Here is a 21,083-nt window from a genome sequence, read left to right on the forward strand (position 1 = left end):
AGCGGCTGGGAAGTATGGGGACAGAAGGGGAAAAAGAAACAAGGGAGAAGGGGCAAAGAATGGGGAAAGAAGGAATGGAATAGCAGGAAATGGGAAGGGGGGAAGAAGGGGCCATGGGGAAAGAAAGCAGAAAGAAGGAAAGGAGGAACAGAGGATGGGGTGGATAGAATAGGTAAAGGAAGAAAGGGGGAACGGGATACAGGGGGGAAGGATGGGAAAAGAAGGAAAGTGGGAACAGGTGATGGGGGGAAAAGAATGGGGAAAGAAATAAAAAAAGGAACAGGGGATGAGGGGTAAATAACAGGGAAAGAAGGAAAGGAGGAGCAGTGCATGAGGGGGAAAGAAGGGGGAAAGAAGGAAAGGAGGAACAGGGCTCAACAGGGGAAGAATGGGGGAAGAGGGACAGGAGGAAGAGAGGACTGGCAGAGAAGAACGAGGAAAGGGCAGACAGGGGAAAGGAATAAGGGGTATGGGAGGAAAAGAAAGGGGGAAAGCAAGGGGCCAAAGAAAGAAAGGGGGGACAGCGGGTGAAGAAAGGGGGGAAGGAAGGACAGGGAATGGGGAGGATAGAATGGGAAAAGGGGACGGGAGGGAAAGAAAGTGGAAAGGTGGGATATGGGGGAAAAGGGGGTAGAGGGGAAGAAAGGGGGAAAATTGGGAGTGGGGAGGAAAGAAAGGAAGAAAGGTGGGACAGGGAACAGGGTGGAAAAAGAAAAAGGTGGATAGGGGACAGGTGTGAGAAAGGAGAAAGGGGAAACAAGGGGGAAATGGTAGATATGGGAGGAGTCTGAAGGGAAAAGCCAGGGAGGACAAAAGCAGGGACAAAAGAGGAGAAAGACAGGGGGAAAGGGGGGCAGCAAGAAAGAGGGGGCAGGGGTAAGAAATGGGGAAAGGGGACAGGGGAAAAAAGACAGAAAGCTGGGACAGGAAGAATGGGGGAAAGGGGTATGGGGGGGAAGAAAAGGAGAAAGGGGGGATGGGACATGTGGGGAAAGAAACAGAAAGGATGGATAGGGGATGTGGGGGACAAAGGGGAAAGCGGGGACAAGGGAGGGGGGAGCAGAGAATGTGGGGTGGGAAAGAGGCAGAGAAGATGGAATGGGGACCTGGGGGAGAAAGGGGAAAGGTGGGACAAGGGGGGAACAAAGGGAAAAGTGGGGACATGGGAGGGGGGAAAAAAGGGAAAGGGAGAAAAGGGGGACAGGGGACAGGCCAGAAGGAAAGAAAGTAGAAAGAGGGACAGGGGAGAAAGAAAAGGGAAATGGGGAACAAGTATGGGGGCGGGGAAGGGGGGGAAGAAAGCAGAAAGAAGAAAAGGGAGGAGAGAGGATAAAGGGGGAAGGGAAGAATAGAGGACAATGTGGGGGGAGGAGTGGAAACAAAAGTGGAAAAGGGGGATGAGGGAAGAATGGGGAAAGAAGGAGAGAGGGGACAAAGGACAGGGGGGGAGAAAGGAAAAGGGGACAGGCGGAAGAAAAGGAAAATGGGGAATGGGGGAACTGGGCGGGAAGAAAGGGGAAATGAGGGGATAGGGGTGATGGAAAAAGAAATGGGAAAGGGGGACAGGGGAGGCTGCAAGAGAAAATGGGGGGAAAGGGAGACATAGAACAGAGGAAAGAAAGGGCAAAGGAAGCAGAATGGGGGGACACGGGAGTAGGAGGTACAAAGACAGGGGAAAGGGCTGACAGGGAACTTGAGGGTAGAAGAGGAAAAGAAGGGAAAGGGAGAGAGAATGGGAAAGTGGGGCAGTAGGTGAAACATAGGGAAAGGGAGCACAGGGGACAAAGAGGAATAGGGGGGAAAAGGGAACAAAGAAGGCTGAAAGAGGAAAAGGGGAAAGGGGAGACTTGGAATGGGGGGAATAAAAGGTAAAGGAAGTGGAAAGATGGGACATGGAGGAGCAAAGAGAGAGGAAAGGGATGACGTGAAACAAGGGGGAGAATGGGGAAAGAGTGGAAAGGCGCACAGAGGACGGGGAGGAAAGGGGAGGCAGGGGAGAAGAAAAGGGGAAATGGAGAAAGAGGTGACAGCAAGCAAGGAGGTTCAGAATGGGGAAATGCAGGATGGTGGGAAAGTAAGGGGGAAAGGGGGGACTCAAGATGCTCACCCTACCCCCTGCTAAATAATCTCACCATCACTCATATAAAGAAAAACGCTACCAGCAACTTACACAGTATACAGCAAACCTGTTGAAAAAAACCAAAGTTCCTTCTTCAGTAAAGTTGTGAATGCCTCAAAATGCAGTATACCTGGAATAAAAAACAAAGCCTCCTATTCAACTCCTCCACCACTATGCTTCCCAGAGGCATGGTGGCTCACACGTGCAGATGACAGAGGCAGCAAGCTCCTGGCGTTCTGTGCTGGTGGTGCACTCTGTCAGGGATGGCTGGGAGGGATCCTTCCTCACCATGGGTACCATCTGTTCCTTGCTGGAGGGGCATGCCTGTGGAACCCCCTTTATTTCACTCTTCAGCCAGCTCCAGCAGGCAGCTGTGCCCAGGCAGGCCCCTCAGCACAGCAGAGCCAGCTCCATCCTCAGCCTCACTGGCTGAACCTGAGCCTCGCCCAGCCCATCCTCACCTCATGGGTCTCACCTGGGCTGCCTCAGCCCCAGCTGGAGCCCATTGGGAACAGGAGCCATTGCCAAAGCCCCACAGCACATCACCCCCTCTCCTGAGCCTGTCCCCAGCAATGAGCTCTGCACCCTGGGGGCAGCAAGTGGATCCAGGAGCACAGAGGAGGCAGGAAGTGTTTCTTCCTCAACGTGCGTAAGAAATCCCGGCAGCGATTTGGCTACGAGGCTCAGTGCCCAAAGGCGGCAGGACAGAGGGACAAAAGGGAAGAAAAAAGCAGGAGAAAGGACAGAGGGACATAGAGAAGAGGTGTCGGACAGGAAGCCAGAAAACAGGATGCTGCAAACAAGAGGCAGGGGGAAAGCAGGATAGCCATGAGAAAAAAGGCAAGACTGTGCAAAAAAACAAGAGACAGAGGAATAAATGAGACAGATGGGGACCAGGAGAGAGAGGTGGAAGTAATCAGCAGGATAAGATGAGACAACACACAGGAGCAGGGGAAAAGAAACATGATCAAGAAATAAAAAATAGAAACAGGGACCCAGGCAGAAGTACACATTGAAAGAAAATTTTGAAGTGTGACAGGGTACAAGAAACGTAAGCAAAAAATAACAGGCAGATGTAGAAAAAAAAAATGAAAAAAGTGACAGCGTGCAGAAAAGAGGGGGAAGAATTGGGAATTATAGGCAGGGAGATGGCTAGGAGGAGATATAGACACAAAATTTTGAGAGGCACAGGGTATGAGAATCATACCCAAGACTTAAAAGATAGGTACGCAGAACTGCATAGAGAGAGATCGAGGAAGACAAGTATGAAAAGCGACAGGGTACAAGAACATGGGAAAGAAATTAAAATTAATTTGGGGAGACAGAGAGAGGGAAAAGTAGCAAGAAAATTTTAAAACGAACTGGGTTCAACAAACCTAAGCAAGAATTTAAAAGAAAGGGATGGAAAGGGAGAAATAAAGTTTCAAAAGAGATTGGGTAAAAGAAACATAGTCAAGCATTAAAAGACAAGGACACAAAGCTTAATAGAAGTAATCTGTGGTGGATTGACCTTGGCTGGCCCCTGGGTACCCACCCAGCCTCTCTATCGGCTGCCCTTCCTCAACAAGACAAGGGGAGAAGTTAAAATGGAAAAGCTTGTAGGTTGAGACAAGGACAAAGAGATCGCTCATAGTCACAAGAGCAACAGACTCAACTTGGGGAAATTTGTTTAATTTATTGTCAATCAAAGAACAAGAAATAAGAACTAATTTAAAAAACACCTTCCCACCACCCCTCTCTTTTTCTGGGATCATCTTCACTCACGACTTCTCTACATCATACCCTCAGACAATGCAGGGTGACAGGGAGTTGGGGTTGTGGTCAGTTCATCTTGCATTGTCTCTGCTGCTCCTTCCTCCTCGCGCTCTTTTTCTGCTCCAACAGTGGGGCCGCCATGTGTTGCAGGGACTCTCTGCTCCACTCCTGGCCAGTGTTGCTGACGGGCTCGGCTTTGACCAGCGGCAGGTCCCTCTCTGAGCTGGCTGTGCCCAACATGGGGGGAGCTTCTGGTGTCTTCTCACAGAACCCACCCCTGCCCCCACAACTCAGCCAACAAAACCTTGTCACTTAAACCCAATACAACAGCAATCTACTACAGGGCAGAGAAGTGGGGGGGGGAAAAAACAAGGAAAGGGAGCCACAGAGGAAAGAAAACAGCTATGGGCTACAGATCAGACAGGAGGAAGCAACAGGGAACGAGACAGAGAGAGAACCATGAAGGCAAAAATTGCCTATGGGACAGATCTTTTAATATGATAACATCCTTTATATAATATAGTAGATACAAGTTTTTATTGTGAACTCCTTTTTATATACATACACTCATATTTTTCAATATGTATAAAAATGAGAAATTGTTCTTTATTTCAATGCCTCATACCCATATATACAGGTTTTATTATTTTTTTAAACACACATTCCCCACATGAATTTTCAGGTGCTTTTGGGCTGTGAACTGCCTCTTTTAGGGGGAACCCCATGTGACACACACACACCCTCAAAAAGGTCTTGTTTTGCCTTAGAAATACCATCTGGAGTACAATTACAGCCTGACATTAAAAAAAAAAAAAAAAAAAAAATTACACGCCATACAAAGCAGCCTTAACATCTTTGAGACGCAGTTTGCTTCACTACTGCTGAACAGCCCCTCACACATAGCTCTGCTCATCCCAAAACAACCGCCCTAATTAAAGAGCTGCCCACACCACCTGCTGATGGCTACTTGATGGGAGTTGACTGTACCACTTCTGCCTCAACAGTCTAGGTAGATCAACAAACTAACCATAGACTCCTACTGATGTTCCACCTACCCCTGACTCTACATAACCGGGCAGAGCAGCTCTGAGCCAAACACACACAAGCACAGACCAACACTACACAGAACACTACAAACAATGCCCCTCACCGATGAGAGAAAACTCTCAGCAAGAAGGATGACACCCAGACATAAGTGACTGTCAGGCAAGAAGACCTGTGGGACCACGATGGTGACATGAGAAGGCTCTAGGGAAAGCCCAGGAAATGAGTACAATGTAATGGCCCGTGACAACGAGTGACTCTAAAACTGAGAAGATGTATGCGCAGAAAGCCTGGCTTCAAGACCTAAGAACTTAAGGATGCAGGGAAGAAGTCCCAGTCACTGAAAACGGATGGCTAGAGAACAGGAACAGGAGCCGCAGCCAGGAACAATGCTGCAAATGAGGACCATCCAGAAACATCCAAGATGCAAGACCAATCCATGCTTTAAGCTTATAATGCAAGAAAAGCCACACCCGACTGGGGCAATGCCAATGAGTACAGGCATTCAAGATTCTAGGGATGATGCCTGAAGTACAGGCTGTGCTCTCCAAGTGTAGGGAGGACATTGAGACCCAAGGTAGGTTTAAGATACAGAAGACAGACCACACAAACAAGACTAACGCACTCCCTTTACCTGTCCAAAGGGGACTGCTCCAGGACAGCCCTCTGCCCTTTTCTAACTTTAAGAGGCCTCCCTGCAACTCCCAAACTTCTTCCCTCCTCCCAAGCCCTCCCCAGCTCTGGCCGCTCAACTTAGCTTTCAGACGGCTGGAGGTCTTAAATCCCATGTTGACAAAAAAAAAAAAAAAAAGAAAAAAAAACACACAGCACATCAACTGTCTGGGACATTCCTGTAGTCACCAGGTCCCTCTTCATCATCTGCAATTAAAGAAAACCAAACAGTGACAGCAGGAAGTTTCAGAGAGGTCAGTGCCAACCTCTTCCAAAATTTCCCCTTCCTTAAAAGCACAATGGGATTCCAGAGTCAGATGCTGTTGCCATCGTTGCTTGAGATAACAAGAAACAAAATTACTGTTGTGTTGGGGGCGGCTAGCAGAAAAGTACAAGTATACAAGAAATTCGAGGGCATGCCGACCTTGCAGACCTGAGACAAATAAATCTGAGGAGCCAGGGAACAACTGGCCTTGCAGGTCTGAGATAAATAACCTTGAAGAAGTAGGGAGTAGGCAACAAGTTATCACTGTAGCTTTTAGCACATTCCAAAACTGTAGCTTCTAGCATGTAGCGAAACCGCAGGTAGGAGGGATTATTGTAATGAAACATTTAGAGCTAAGCCAATCAGAAATGATAGAATTTGTGTAATTTATGTAACTGTTAAGTAGCTGTATAAAAGCTTTCCGACGCGTCTAATAAACTGACATCTTGCTTGCATCAAGCAGCGTCCCGTCTCTCAATCGCGACACTGTTGCACATGTGAGAAGTCACCAGCCCCAAGCTCCTCCTCACTACTGCCTCAGCTCACCTCTAATGCTCATCCACTTCCAAAGATGGTTCACAGGACACCTGCAAAAACAGAAGGTAAATACTTAACCAAGTTGCCGTATAATACTTCACTATTAAGACACCAATATGGCCTACAACCACCTCACCTTCTCAGCCCACTCATCAGCGTATGGCTTAGCCCCTCTGAGCCTGCATCCTGCACCTGAAAAAAAAAAAAAAGCCAACCAAACGGCATATAGAATCATAGAACTGTTTGGGTTGGAAGAGACCTTAAAGATCATCTAGTTCCAACCCCCCTGCCATGGGCAGCGACACCTCCCATTAGACCAGGTTGCTCAAAGCCTCACCCAGCCTGGCATTGAACAGCTCCAGGGATGGGGCATCCACAGCTTCTCTGGACAACCTCTTCCAGTGCCTCACCACCCCATATCAACTAACACCAGCCAAAGGGCTTGCACGTGTCCTCTCCCAGCTCCCAGTAGGTTAATGCACCCTACAAAAGCTCAGCTGCCTTGGGTTGCTCTGGAGTAGACCCTGAACCTAGTTCTCTGAAAACTTGGCATTGAATTCCCAGCGGTAGCAGGTGGGGGATATCTCTTGGAGACATCTCACCTATATATGCTCTCCCCTGCATCCCATTATGGGAAGACTCCCTCTCTCACTGCCAGCATCCTATGGCAACCTATGGCATCCTGGACTCTGTCCTTAGCAGAGTGAATCCCTCTTGACCAGGATCTGCCAGGCAGTGTGAACAAGCGTGGCAGGATGGTTTTGAAGCAGGCAGGTGGATCTGGGTCAGAGAATTCTCCCCTTATGTTTGGTCCTACAAAGCGATGGAGAGTTTTCCGCGGTGAGGTGCCAAACACCCTTTGAAGTGTCAATCACATCATTTGGCATTGATTTTTCTTTTAAGGTCTCCTGGCTGCTCCCCTCCCAAGAGCTAGGCTTTTTGCTGACAGGCAGTCTTGCATGGGAATTTGGATGCTGTGCAATGCACAGTGCTGCAGACACCTGTGTTGGACTTGGGCTCCTGCAAATGGGGTGATCACGGCTCCCCACATAAGCTTGTTCCTGTACATGGCACAGGACTTTGTGCGTGGTCCTGGGGGCATTTCTTGGCAGGGGATGGACTTCAGCAGATGATTTTCCCACCAATGTAGTGCGATGGCCTGAGCAAAGCTTCCACATGGCACAACGATGGGATTTTCCCCATGTCCTTGGATGATTTTATTTTCAATAATTTTTCTTTTTGTGTCTAAGGTTTTGCTGGACTTACCAGCAGGCATTTATATCACTGTCCTCTCTGAGATATATTTAAACTGTTGTCTTCACATCTTGAACAGGGATTCTACTTTTACTTAAGTGGTAGATGTCTCTGCATTTAAATCACAATGTTTTCTTTTTTTCTGGGACTGACAGCTGGGAAGTGCTAGGTGCCTTCAGCTTTATAATTACCTCTCTCTGTCTTATCTGTGTGTTCATGTACACACACACGTGCAGTTGTGTGCCAAGCCAAAGAGGAAGCAGTGAATGCAAGCAACAGCTGGATCTAGTATGCAACAAGTCAGGAGGAATTGGTTTTCTTTCAGCATCTTTTTATGTACATCTCAGTGCTGCTCTTCCCGGCTGCAGCATCACAAGAACGAATAACCCCTGGAAATGCTCAGCCTATTTGGGAAAAATGGAGGTTTGCTAAGTATTGGTTCTGCCTGCATGAACTTGCCTCCTGCCTGGGGCTTGTGTGTCATGGCAGAGTTCCCCATGATACTGATGGTATCTTATGAGGAGGCTGATGGTACTCATAGGAGGAGGATGCCTTCCAGTTAATCTTCACAGCAGAGCAGCGCTGGAGATGGCGGGGACCAGGGGTTAAACCAGAAAGGTGGTTTTTGCAGCAATCATCTGCTTACCACCATCCCTGTATCCCTCACACTGCCTCCCTCATCCCAGCTGTGTTTCCCGATTTTTGAACCAAAAATGTCCAAGGAGCCTTCTATCACAAAGACACTTCAATTTTCCATCTTCAGGCACGTGTGCAGCATAGAGATGTCTGCTGGTCAGAGAAACTCGATCCCTGTGGCTGGCTGGGCAGGCACAAGCTGGGGAGAGGAGGGGTGAGATTTTGGGAATGAAAGCTTTTGCCACCAACCTGACATCCCAGAAAAGACCTGCGGTGGAGCAAGGTTTGAAGAGGCCTCAGCTCGTAGTCTGTTTCCTTTTCCTTTTAATGTGTTTGCTCTCTAGTGTGTGTTGACACAGTAAATATGCATGTTTGTACAAACAGCCCAGCAGAGGGTTGCTTTGAAAGCCCCTTGCAGGGGATGGGAAATGTGCATGGCAGACGTCAGGATGTGACCCACTGCCTGGTACGCGCTGCTTTTGCCAGTGATGTTGGAAATGGTCCCCATCAGGAGGAACTCAGTGGGACAGCGTGAGGCAGAGGATGCTTTGCTTGGACTTTTTGGACTGCTGCAGAGAGACAGGAAAACTCAGAGCTGGTCAGGTGCAGGAAGGTGTCCCTTACCCATTGCTAAGTATTGCATTGGAGATCCAAACTTTTGTTGAGTACATGCTGATGAAGAGAAAAGCATTGACAAGGGTTATATAGTGTGGGGAGAGAAATCCCCAAGGGGGACCAGCCAGAGCTCCCCTGAGTAAGGCATTTACATGTTGATGAACAGAGACTCATGGGAAATGATGGACACGCCCAATGCTTTTTAAGAGGTGCTGGCAAAGCTCTCCTCTAACCAAGCACCATACAGCACTTGGTGTTGAATGGGGCAGCAAGGAGCTTGGCCAGAACCAGGTTCTTCCAGGTTCCTTCATAGCTGATTAATGTGCTTTTGCACCTAAAGCTATGCTTTCAGTTGCATGTGGCATCTTATTTCCAACCATAAAGTGCAGGAACCAGGGTCATGCTAAGATACCGCCTGAAACCTCAGCTTGCCCACAGCCATTCCTGTCTCCTACTCTTTTACCCTGGCCTCTTGCCCACCTGCCATCCATGGTTTTGTGCTGCCGCTTTGAGGCTTACAGACCACCTGGAAAACAGGCCCAAAGGACACTTAAAACTTCACCCGCAATATAACATCTGAGAAGAATTACTGCTTCAGCCCACTAGTCATTGCTCACCTTGCCCGAGTCATGTCCAGTGCCAATAACCTGCTTTACTCATCACTTCACACCTTCAAAATTAAAAAAAACCCAAACAAAACACCCCACCACCAAACCATAATATAATCACATAGCCACCAGTCACATCTTCCCTCCAGCACCATGCACTGACCCACCTTCTTACGGGGTCCCGCTTGCCTCCTCCATCGCTCTTTGGTCCACATCTTGTCCCTCTGCATGTGAAAAAATTAACAAACAAGTCACCCAGATGCTGATCAGTAGCTGAACAATCCCAGGGGTCTTGTTTCCATTTAGGAATATCATCTAGGCTCCAACTACAGCCTGCCATTAAAAAAAATTGGACCCAACATTAATCCCCACATGTGCAAGCCTTAACACCTTCAATCTGCTTCACTACTGCCAAACAGGCCCTCCCAGAAGGCTCCAATCATCTCCGTAAAACACTATAGAAATGACTGTCCCTGCCGATGGCTGCTTGATCCCAGATAACTGTACAACCTTTGGCTAAACATTCTTGGCAGATCAACATATTGCCCATAGACTCTTATTGCTGTTCCACCTACCCCTGACTCTACACCCCCAGGCAGGGCAGCTCCACGCCAAACACACCCACATGCAGCCCAACACCACACAGCACCAGAGACAACGTGACTCCAAGATGAGAGAAAACTCTCCACAAGAAGAACGACTTTCAGACAAGAGACACTGTCAGGCAAGAAGACCTACAGGTCTGCAGCACTGACGTGAGGAGGCTCTACGTCAAAGCCATAAAAGAGTCAAATGTAACGGCCCATTCCAAGAAGTTCCTGTCAAAACTGAGACGACATATGTGCAGGAAGCCTGGCTTCAAGACCCGAGAACATAAGGATGCAGGGATGAAATCCCAGTTCATAAAAGTAGATGGCTAGAGCTGCTAGAGTCCAGAGAACAGAGCTGCTCATGCAGCCGGGAACGACACTGCAGAAGAGGACCATTCAGAAACTCCTGAGAGGCAAGTCCTATCTGCACTTTAAAATTGTTATGCAAGAAAAGTGCCCATTGGGCACTCTGCCAATTAGCACAGGCATTTGAGACCCTACAGGTGGTGCCCAAGGCACATGCTGTGCTCCTTGAGTGCAAAGAGAAATAAGGACACCAAAACCTAAGGAAAATCCAAGACACAGAAGACAGAGCGCACAAACTACACAACCGAAGACACAGGCCAGATCTGCCCTGCCCAGCACACACTAGCTTTGTGCTGAAAAGTAACCCACTCCCTTTACCTACTCAGAGGAGACTGCTCCCGCATAGCCCTCTGCTCTACCCTGACTTTAAAACTCCTCCCTGAAACTGTCAACCTTGACCCCCTCCAGCACCTGTCCCTCTACTTAGCTTTCAGAAGGCCAGGGGTCTGAATTCATCCTTGACAGAAAAACCACAACAAACAGCTAACTGATGTGTTCCTGCAGTCACCAGGTTCCTCTTCATCTGCAAAATAAAAAGAAACCACAGCTCCAGCAGTAACCACCATGACAGTAGATGCCAACCTCTTCCACAACACCCTCATCCTCAGAGGTGCCACAGCAATCCACTCACCTGCTTCACACTGATTCCAGTGTCAGAGGCTGCAGCAACAATTATTTATGACACCTAAGATACCAACAAACACAAAATTACCATTGCATTTTTGTGAAATCACCAGTCCCGTGCTCCTCCTCAATACTATCCAGCTCACCTCAAATGCAAGAGACTAGCATAGACCAGACCCTGTTGACACCCAAATCCAAATGCAAAACTGATATGACAAAGACTGATGAACGTGCCTCCCTTTCCCTAGCCAACCCTCAGCGTCAAAACTTTAGAAAACCCTTCTCTTCTCCTCAGCTGTCAGGGAAGGACCCCCACTTCTTCTTGACAGCTCCCATCCTGTATTTGCAACCTTGACCCCGCGGTGTCAGCCACTCCTCAGGAGCTGCTCTTCTGAGCCGTGCCCTGCGTTCTGCAGGCACCTCCTATCTTCTGTTTTCCCACAGACTCTGGGCTCTGCTACAGACCCACAAAATAAGTAATGCCCTCACACAATCTATGAGGGGCCTGCTGCAAGATGCAAAAACTCTAGGGACACTGGGGCACTCTGGGCAATGGGGAAAGGTGATGAACCACGCCATACCCTGAATGACACTATGCCTTACATCCCCGCTGCTTTCTTGAGACATGCTAAAATGTCATATGCAGATGCATACAAAATGCTCACCCTAACGCCTACAAGATAATCTCATCATCAACTCAATTAAGAGAAACAATATCAGGAACTTACACAGCATACTGCAAAACTGGTGGAAAAAAACACAGTTCCATCTTCAATAAAATCAGGATTTCTAGGAAAATGCAGCACTCCTAGAATAAAGAAAAGCACACCATTAAGCCATCTGGGCACCCACTAAACACTCATTACAAAGTTACTGACCTAAAAACAAAGGAAACAAAAAAGCAGCATACCAGTCAACTTTCTACTATACAGGTGGCTGGATGCTTACTGCTCCTGAAGGTCTTAGCTCAGCCTTCTCAACTCTGCCTCTCTGAACACCAAAACACACCTGCCCAAACAGCTGAGGCTGCCCCAAAGCTGCAGCCAAGTAAAGGACCAGCAGAGCACTAACCACACAAGGGCCCAGTAGCAGAATGAGCTCCTGAGCCCAAGCTGGGGCTCATATACCCCGGGCCCCATCCACTGCCCTCGGGCCCCGCCCACCGCCCTTCCCACAATCCCCTGGGAAAGGGGCAGGACCAACCCCCCCAGAAGACATAAAGGCGGCCACAGGAGCAGCAGTTCCTTTTCTGCTGCCTTAAGTGCCCAGCAGGCAAAGCACCAGCCCTTTTTATTTCCATTTGCAACTCACCTCTGGTGATTTTCTTACCATTTTTGTTTGATTTCTGTCCAGTTGTTACTGTGGAGAATGTAATAAATAGAATCATGTTTGTTAATCAAATCATGCTTTCTTAAAGGCTGGTGAAAACTTACACTGTTTCGACTCTTCACATACTTGAATCGCAGGCATCCAGCGTGTTATCTGGTGCACTTTGATACCTAAAGGCCTAAATCACAGGCATCCGGTGTGCTGTCTGGGGCACTTTGACACCTCAAGGCCTAAATCACAGGCATCTGGTGTGTTTTAACACTTCAAAGGGAAGAGCTAATTTGTGAGATAAGCTGAAAAGAGTCTCCCCAAGGACACTGATAAAGATGAGGAGCCTTCAGCCTCACGACCATCAGGAGGCGGGACAAGACCGACCCCCTAGCAACACGTCGCTTAGACACGGAATATACCAGGATTGACACATATACGGGAACCAGAAGAGTATATAATCAACTACTTTCGGGGAGTGGGTGTGCGCCGTTGGCGGAGCAAAGACTCCCCGGCCGCCCAGCGCTGTTTTGCTTGTTGCCGCTTGCTTAATAAACTAATTTGATTAATTGGACTGGTTCCTGTCAATTATTGGGCCTCAATCTATAACAGAGAAGAGAGTTCTACAGGGGTCGTTTAATTTTTGCAATCTTCAGATATTTTTGTGGTTAACTGTTAATCGTGTTTCGTGGTTTTGTAAGAGTCCTAGAAACATATGGTTTCCAGAAGACTGATAAGCACTTCCGGGATCCTGGAGGACTGAAGTGCCATAGAGACACGCGTCGGAGGACTGAGGGGGCTCCTGGAGGACTAAAGTGCCATAGAGATGCCCGTCGGAGGACTGAGAGGGTACTTCCGGGATCCTGGAGGACTAAAGTGCCATAGAGACGCGCGTGGGAGGACTGAGAGGGTACTTCCGGGGCTTGGAGGACTAAAGCGCCATAGAGACGCGCGTCGGAGGACTGAGGGGGCTCCTGGAGGACTAAAGTGCCATAGAGACGCACGTCGGAGGACTGAGGGAGCACTTCCGGGGTCCTGGAGGACTAAAATGCCATAGAGACGTACGTCGGAGGATTGAGGGGCCTCCTGGAGGACTAAAGTGCCATAGAGACGCGCATCGGAGGACTGTGGGGGCACTTCCGGGGTCCTGGAGGACTGCGGGGCCCTGGAGATAGACACCCGGAAAACTGCCGGGCACTGACGGGGGTGCGGTAACGCGTAAGAGCCGATACTGGAGCGCCGATGGCCGCCCTCGAGGCTGGGCGGGCGGCACAGATCCCGCTCCAGGTGCCGCGGAGCTCGACGGAGTCCGGCGGCCCTGGTTCGCCCTCCGGCCGCCGCTCTCTCGAGAACGGCGCCGGACCGGCCTCCGCGAAGCCGCGCATGCGCACGAGCTGCGGAACAAATGCGCAGTGCTGCCGGCGGCGGGGCCAAGGCGGGCCGGAGGCGTGGCCAGGGAGGGCGGGAGGCGGGGCCACAGGGCACGCGCGGCTCCCCCCCCTGCAGGACCGGCCTGCAGCCGCCGGGCGGCAGCACCCCCTCCATTATTTACACACATATGTATGTTTAGGGAATTTGTTATCTGTTTCCGCTTATATAGAAGATCTGCTTAGACTTATACATTAACACTTATGATACAGAATATCTATTTAGACTGTCTGCTTACACATCTATTTTGACAATAATATCTTTATAAATACATTTTTTAAAGTATTTTTATATTCTAGGGTCTTTTATATAACACAGAAACACAGAAGCATAGAATCCTTAGAGACAGAGTTTTTTATTTTGAACTTATTTTAGATACATAAATTAATATTATTTCTCAATATATATATTTCTCATATATAAATGAGAGATTGTTCTCTATTTCAATGCCTCACGCCCGTAGTTACGGGTTTTCACATTTTTTAATGCATGCCAAGAATTTTCAGACGTTTTGGGGCCGTGACCCACCTCTTTTGGGAGACCCTCACACCCCCATCCCTCACTCACCTGCTCCTCCGCTGCATCATCGCTGCCCCAATGACATTGGGGTGCCCCAAATGATGTCATCATCCCCCCCCGAGACACACAGACATCTTTCTATTCACCCCAAAAAATCATAGAATCTACATGGTTGGGAAGGACCTTTGAGATCATCGAGTCCAACCATACACACACCAAAAAAAACCCCTACAATCCCTGTCACTAGAGCATGCCCTGAAGTGCCACATCTAGACGTTTCTTAAATACCTCTAGGGATGGTGACTCAACCACCTCCCTGGGAAGGCTGTGCCAGTGCCTGACCACTCTTTCAGTAAAGTCATTCTTCCTAATCTCTAATCTAAACCTCCCCTGCCGCAGCTTCAGACCATTTCCTCTGGGCCTGTCATTATTCACCTGGGAGAAGAGGCCAACACCCACCTCTCTGCACCCTCCTTTCAGGGAGTTGTAGAGGGCAATGAGGTCTCCCCTCAGCCTCCTCTTCTCCAAACTAAACATGCCCAGCTCCCTCAGCCTCTCCTCATATGCCCTGGTCTCCAGACCCCTCACCAGCCTGGTTGCTCTCCTCTGGACACGCTCCAGCACCTCAATGTCCCTCTTGTACAGCGGGGCCCAGAACTGAACACTGCACTCGAGGTGAGGCCTCACCAGTGCTGAGTACAGAGGCACCATCACTTCCCTGCTCCTGCTGGCCACGCTATTCCTGATACAAGCCAGAATGCTGTTGGCCTTCTTGGCCACCTGGGCACGCTGCTGGCTCATGTTAAGCTGGCCGTCCACCAGCACCCCCAGGTCCTCTTCTGCTGGGCAGCTTTCCAGCCACTCTGCCCCAATCCTGTAGTGCTGCTTGGGGTTGTTGTGACTGAAATGCAGGACCCAGCACTTGGCCTTATTAAACCTCATACAGTTGGCCTTGGCCCATCGATCCAGCCTGTCCAGGTCTCTCTGGAGAGCCTTCCTTCCCTCCAGCAGATCAACACTCCCACCTAGTTTGGTGTCATCTGCAAATTTACTGAGTATGTACTCAATCCCCTCATCCAGATCATTGATAATGATATTAAACAAAACTGGCCCCAAAACTGAGCCCTGAGGGACACCACTGGTGACTGGCCGCCAAGAGGATTTCACCCCATTAATCACAACTCTCTGGGGACGGCCATCCAAACAGTTTTTAACCCAGCGAAGAGTACACTTGTCTATGCCATGATTCGTCAGCTTCTCCAGGAGAATGCTGTGGGGGACGGTGTCAAAGGCCTTACCAAAGTCCAGCCAGACAACGTCCACAGCCTTCCCTGCATCCAGAAGGCGGGTCACATGGTCATACAAAGAGATCAGGTTGGTTAAGCAGGACCTCCCTTTCCTAAACCCCTGCTGGCTGGCCCTGATCCCTTGGCTGCCCTGCACTTGCCGTGAGAGCTCACTCAAGATGGTCCTCTCCATGATCTTTCCTGGTACCGAGGTCAGGCTGACAGGCCTGTAGTTCCCCGGATCCTCCTTATGACCCTTCTTGTAGATGGGCATCACATTAGCCACCCTCCAGTCACCTGGTACCGATGTCAGGCTGACAGGCCTGTAGTTCCCCGGATCCTCCTTATGACCCTTCTTGTAGATGGGCATCACATTAGCCACCCTCCAGTCATCTGGTACCTCCCCTGTTGACCAAGACTGTTGATAAATGATGGAGAGAGGGTTGGTGAGCTCTCCCGCCAGCTCCCTGAGTACTCTTGGGTGAATCCCATCCGACCCCATAGACTTATGTGCGTCTAGGTGCAGAAGCAGATCATTGACTACTTCCTCCTGGATTACGGGTGGGTTGTTCTGCTTTCCATCCTTATCTTCCAGCTCAGGAGGCTGAGCACCCTGGGGATAGCTGGTCTGACTATTAAAGACAGAGGCAAAGAAGGCATTAAGTATCTCGGCCTTCTTCTCGTCATTGGTTACAGCTTTCCCCCCAGCATCCAGTAAGGGATGGAGATTCTCCCTGGCTGTCTTTTTGTTGATGTATTTATAAAAACTTTTTTTGTTGTCCTTAATGTTAGTGGCCAAGTTGAGCTCCAGCTGGGCTTTTGCCTTCCTAATTTTCTCTCTGTATAACCTAACAAGATCTCTGTACTCCTCCTGAGCTGCCTGTCCCTTCTTCCAAAGGTGGTAAACCCTCCTTTTATTCCTAAGTCCCATGTGAAGTTCCTTATTCATCCAGACTGGCCATTTTCCCCGCCCTTTAGACTTGTGACATTGGGGACAGCCTGCTCCTGGGCCTTTAAGGTTTCCTTCTTGAAGAGTGTCCAGCCTTCCTGGACCCCTTTGCCCTTCAGGACTATCTCCCAAGGGACTCTCTCAACCAGTGTTCTGAACAAACCAAAGTCCACCCTCCAGAAGTCCAAGGTGGAGGTTTTGCTAACCCCCCTCCTTACGTCACTACGAATTGAAAACTTGACCATTTCATGACCACTAAACCAAAGACGACCTCTGACCACCACATCTCCCACTAGTCCTTCTCTGTTTGTGAGCAGTAGGTCTAGCGAGGCACCTCCCCTGGTAGGCTCACCTACCAGTTGTGTCAGGAAGTTCTCTTCCATGCACTCGCGGAATCTCCTAGGCTGCCTGCTCTCTGCTGTGTTGTATTTCCAGCAGATACCCGTCAGGTTGAAGTCCCCAACCAGAACAAGGGCTGGCGATTGCAAGATGTCAGCCAGCCGCTTATAGAACACTTCATCTGTCTCCTCATCCTGGTTGGGTGGTCTATAGCATACTCCCAGCACAAGATCACCCTTATTTGCCTTCCCCTTCATCCTTATCCATAAACACTCGACTTTATCATCACTGGAATCTACCTCTATACAATCAAAACATTCCCTAATGTACAGAGCCACACCCCTGCCTCTCCTTCCTTGCCTATCCCTTCTGAAGAGCTTATAGCCTTTCATCGCAGCATTCCAGTCGTGACAGTCATCCCACCACATTTCCGTGACAGCAACTACATCATAGCTGTCCTGCTGCACAATGGCTTCCAGCTCATCCTGTTTGTTGCCCATGCTACGTGCATTCGTGTAGATGCACTTCAGCTGGGCTACCGATTTCACTCCCATCCTTGGCCCTTTATCCCTAGGCTCATTACTAGTGGGCCTGGTTTTATCCCCCCCCCCCTCGATACTAGTTTAAAGCCCTGTCCATGAGCCTTGCTAACTCTTGGCCTAGTACCCTTTTCCCCTTTTGGGATAGGGTTTTCCTATTCTTAGCAAGCAGGCCCAGTGTCCTGGAGATCAAACTATGATCACAGAACCCAAAGGCCTGCTGGTAGCACCAGTTTCGGAGCCAGATGTTGATCTGTCCAATTTTCCTGTTCACCCATTCATCAGTCCCCAAAACTGGAGGGACAGAGGAGAACACAATTTGTGCTCCCGAACCCTTGACAAGCTGTCCCAAGGCCCTGAAATCTTTCTCCATTGCCCTCAGACTTCTGCTCTCCAGCTCCTCACTGTCTGCCTGTAAGAGCAAAAGAGGGTAATAATCGGAGGGCCGTATCAGGCCAGGAAGCTTCCTGGCTATATCCTTAACACGGGCCCCAGGGAGGCAGCAGACCTCCCTGTGGGAAGGGTCCAGCCTGCATATGGGACCCTCAGTTCCCCTCAGAATGGACCCCGCTATGACTATTGCCCTCCTCCTGCTCTTCACAGAAGCAGTCTTAATGCGTGGAGCTGGCTGCTTTGACAAGTCCCTGGATGGGGCTTTATCAGCATCCTTAGTTCCCTCATCATCTATCTCCAGAGGCCCACATCTGTTCTGTACGGGCACCTGGGGGGGCATGGGGGGTCTGGAGGGGGCTCTTCTGCTGCCCCAAGCAAGTACCTGCTTCCATTCCCCCCCCATCCTCTCCTAGTTCCCCTCCTTCTGCCTGGTGACAAGAGGGCAGGGGATCCTCTACCTCTCGTGGATCCCCTTCCTGCTGCTTTTTCCCTAAGAATGGCAGGTGTGCCTCCACCAATCGATCTCCCTTTCACACTCCCAAACGGTCCTCAGTCTTTCCACTTCCTCCTTAAACTCAGCCACCAGGCTGAGCAGATCATTTACCTGGTCACAGCACGCAAAGGCGCTGTCTTTGCTGTCCTCCTGCCAGAGTGACAGACATTCCATGCAGCCCATCGCCTGGATGGGTGCATGTCCCTCCATCAGGTCCATTTGGGTCACTTTATTCCTTTTGGCTTTGGCTACAGACCAAGTAGAGACCATGTTTTCTTTGCAGTTGACCTAGCCTGCCTGCCTGCTTGCTCTCCTCTTGTTCCTCCACTCGCAGTCACCCGTCACACTCTGCGTGGCTGCCCGCTGCTGCTGTTGCCTCGCCGACATACACCCTCATCTGGTGCTCCCAGGTGGTTCCGCGGGTGATGCCCAGGCATTGCCCGCTCACTGCTTTTTTCCTTCCTCACAAAAAGCTTCTTTTATGAGGGGGGAGTGGTCCCACTCCCCAGGAAGTGCTGGGTACCAGCTCGGGCTGGACGCTTTTCCTGGCTTTAAAAAGCTTCAAAAGCCTCAAGGTGGTAGAGGGATTACACTTGGGCTTAATTTGGTGTATGGATTGAGAAAAGGGAAAAAAGAAGAAATTGGGAAAAGGGCAGGAGAATAAAACTGCAAAGAAAAGGAATGGAAGAAAAATGAGACATGGTAGGTTTTGAGACATTTTGTGTATTCTTTGGGCACCCTGTTGTAAATGGATGCTTTCATGCCCACCTTCAAGTGAAGGCCTGTACAAGTTAAATTCTTTTCAGAATGGTTGGAGATGGCAGCTGTTTTGAGGATTGCTCTATTATGTAGCATTTTTCAAGAGAACATTATCTTCTAGCTCTGCTGAAGGAGAAGATTTAGTTTTGAAAAACAACAGGAAAGAGAATGACAGTTAAGCAATGTCTCTGCTCCGGAAAAGGCTGGGCATCGGGTTGCGGGCAGTGAGCAATTGCACCATCTATCACTCACTTTGTGTATTATTTTATTGGTATTATTGTTAATTCTTTTCCTTTGGTGTTCTATTAAACTGTCTTTATCCTAAGCCACTAGTTTTACCTCTTTCTTCTGATCCTCCTCCCCATCCCACCGGGGTGGTGGGTGGGTGATGAGCGAGCAAGCGGACACATAGCACTTGGCTGGTGGCTGGGGCTAAACCACAACAGTCCTTTTTGGTGCCCAAAGTGGGGCTTGAAGGTATATCACATCCCCTGCCACACGCCAGCCTCTGGGAAAATTGAACGATACAATAGACTGCTAAAAACTACATGGAGAGCAATGGGTGCTGGGACCTTAAAACATTGGGACACACATTTAGCAAAAGCTACTTGGTTAGTTAACACCAGGGGATCTACCAAGGGAGCTGGCCCTGCCCAATCAAAACTCCCACACACTGCAGAAGGGCATAAAGCCCCCGTGGTGCACATGAAGAACATGTTAGGGAAGAGAGTTGGGGTTAGTCTTGCCTCAGGCAAAGGCAAACCCATCTGTGGGATTGCTTTTGTTCAGGGACCTGGGTGTGCTTGGTGGACAATGGAGAAGGATGGGAAAGTCCGATTTATACCTCAAGAGGATTCGATTTTGGGTGAGAACAGCCAATGAATTAAATTGTATGATATTACTAAAATACCAACATGTGTCGTCACTACTACAGTTGCTATATGCTATATCAATGGTATTCTAGTAAGAATCACCCAAACCAATGAAGGATGAACTTTGATGAAACCGAACAAAGTGCAGCGGTGATGGAACCAGAACCAGCTTCAGCAACTGGTGCCTGGCAACCTTCCCAAGATTGACATCTTCAACCTGCAGACTGTGCGCATGGGCTGGGCCAGATACACTAGCTGCAAGCTCCAGATGCAGCATGCAACGATCCAACACTACACACTGTCTCTCCTGCCCTGAAAGACTAACAACAGGTGGAGCCCAAAGTCATGGACTAAATGAACTCAATGGACATATTAGAGGGATGGCCCATAGACTAAGAGAATGATATCTATGTGATAGATTTATATAGAATTGTCTAGGTTGGAAGAGACCTTTAAAATCATTGAGTCCAACCATCAACCTAACACTGACAAAAACACCACTAAACCACATCCCTCAGCATCGCATCTGCCCGGCTTTTAAATCCTTCCAGGGATGGTGACTCCACCACTGCCCTGCTGGGCAGCCTCTTCTAATGTTCCTTTTGGGGAAGAAATTTTTCCTAATATCCAATCTAAACTTCCTCTGGTGCAACTTGAGACCGTTTCCTCTTGTGCCATGGCCTGTTCCTTGGGAGAAGAGCCTGACCCCCCCTGGCTGCCCCCTCCTTTCAGGGAGCTGTAGAGAGCGAGGTCTCCCCTCAGCCCCCTTTTCTCCAGGCTGAACAGCCCCAGCTCCCTCAGATGCTCCTCACAAGACTCCTGCTCCAGACCCCTCACCAGCTCCATTGTCCTTCTGTGGACACGCTCCAGCACCTCAATGTCTTTCTTGTCATGAAGGGCCCGAAACGGGACATAGGGCTCGAGGTGGGGCCTCACCAGTGCTGAGTGCAGGGGGACGGTCACTGCCCCAGTCCTGCTGGCCACACTGTTCCTGATACAGGCTAGGATGCTACTGGCCTTCTTGGCCACCTGGGCACACTGCTGGCTCATATTCAGCCGGCTGTTGACCAACACCACCAGATCCTTTTGTGCCAGGCATCGCCA

At 49.5% G+C, this 21,083-nt stretch overlaps 1 long non-coding RNA gene across 1 annotated transcript; it reads right to left on the reverse strand.

Annotated features, from left to right (window-relative positions):
* Positions 1 to 3,796: 3,796 nt before the first annotated feature.
* LOC128906028 (uncharacterized) lies at positions 3,797 to 12,454 on the reverse strand. The gene is made up of 7 exons (XR_008465048.1): positions 12,415 to 12,454; positions 11,814 to 11,893; positions 11,093 to 11,146; positions 9,673 to 10,984; positions 6,529 to 6,584; positions 6,402 to 6,442; positions 3,797 to 5,797 (listed from the first exon to the last, which is right to left on the reverse strand). It is a non-coding gene; the product is annotated as an uncharacterized LOC128906028 (long non-coding RNA).
* Between the last annotated feature and the right edge of the window lie 8,629 nt (positions 12,455 to 21,083).

This window comes from Rissa tridactyla, chromosome 2 (genome assembly GCF_028500815.1).
Source record: "Rissa tridactyla isolate bRisTri1 chromosome 2, bRisTri1.patW.cur.20221130, whole genome shotgun sequence".
Classification (NCBI taxonomy): Eukaryota; Metazoa; Chordata; class Aves; order Charadriiformes; family Laridae; genus Rissa; species Rissa tridactyla.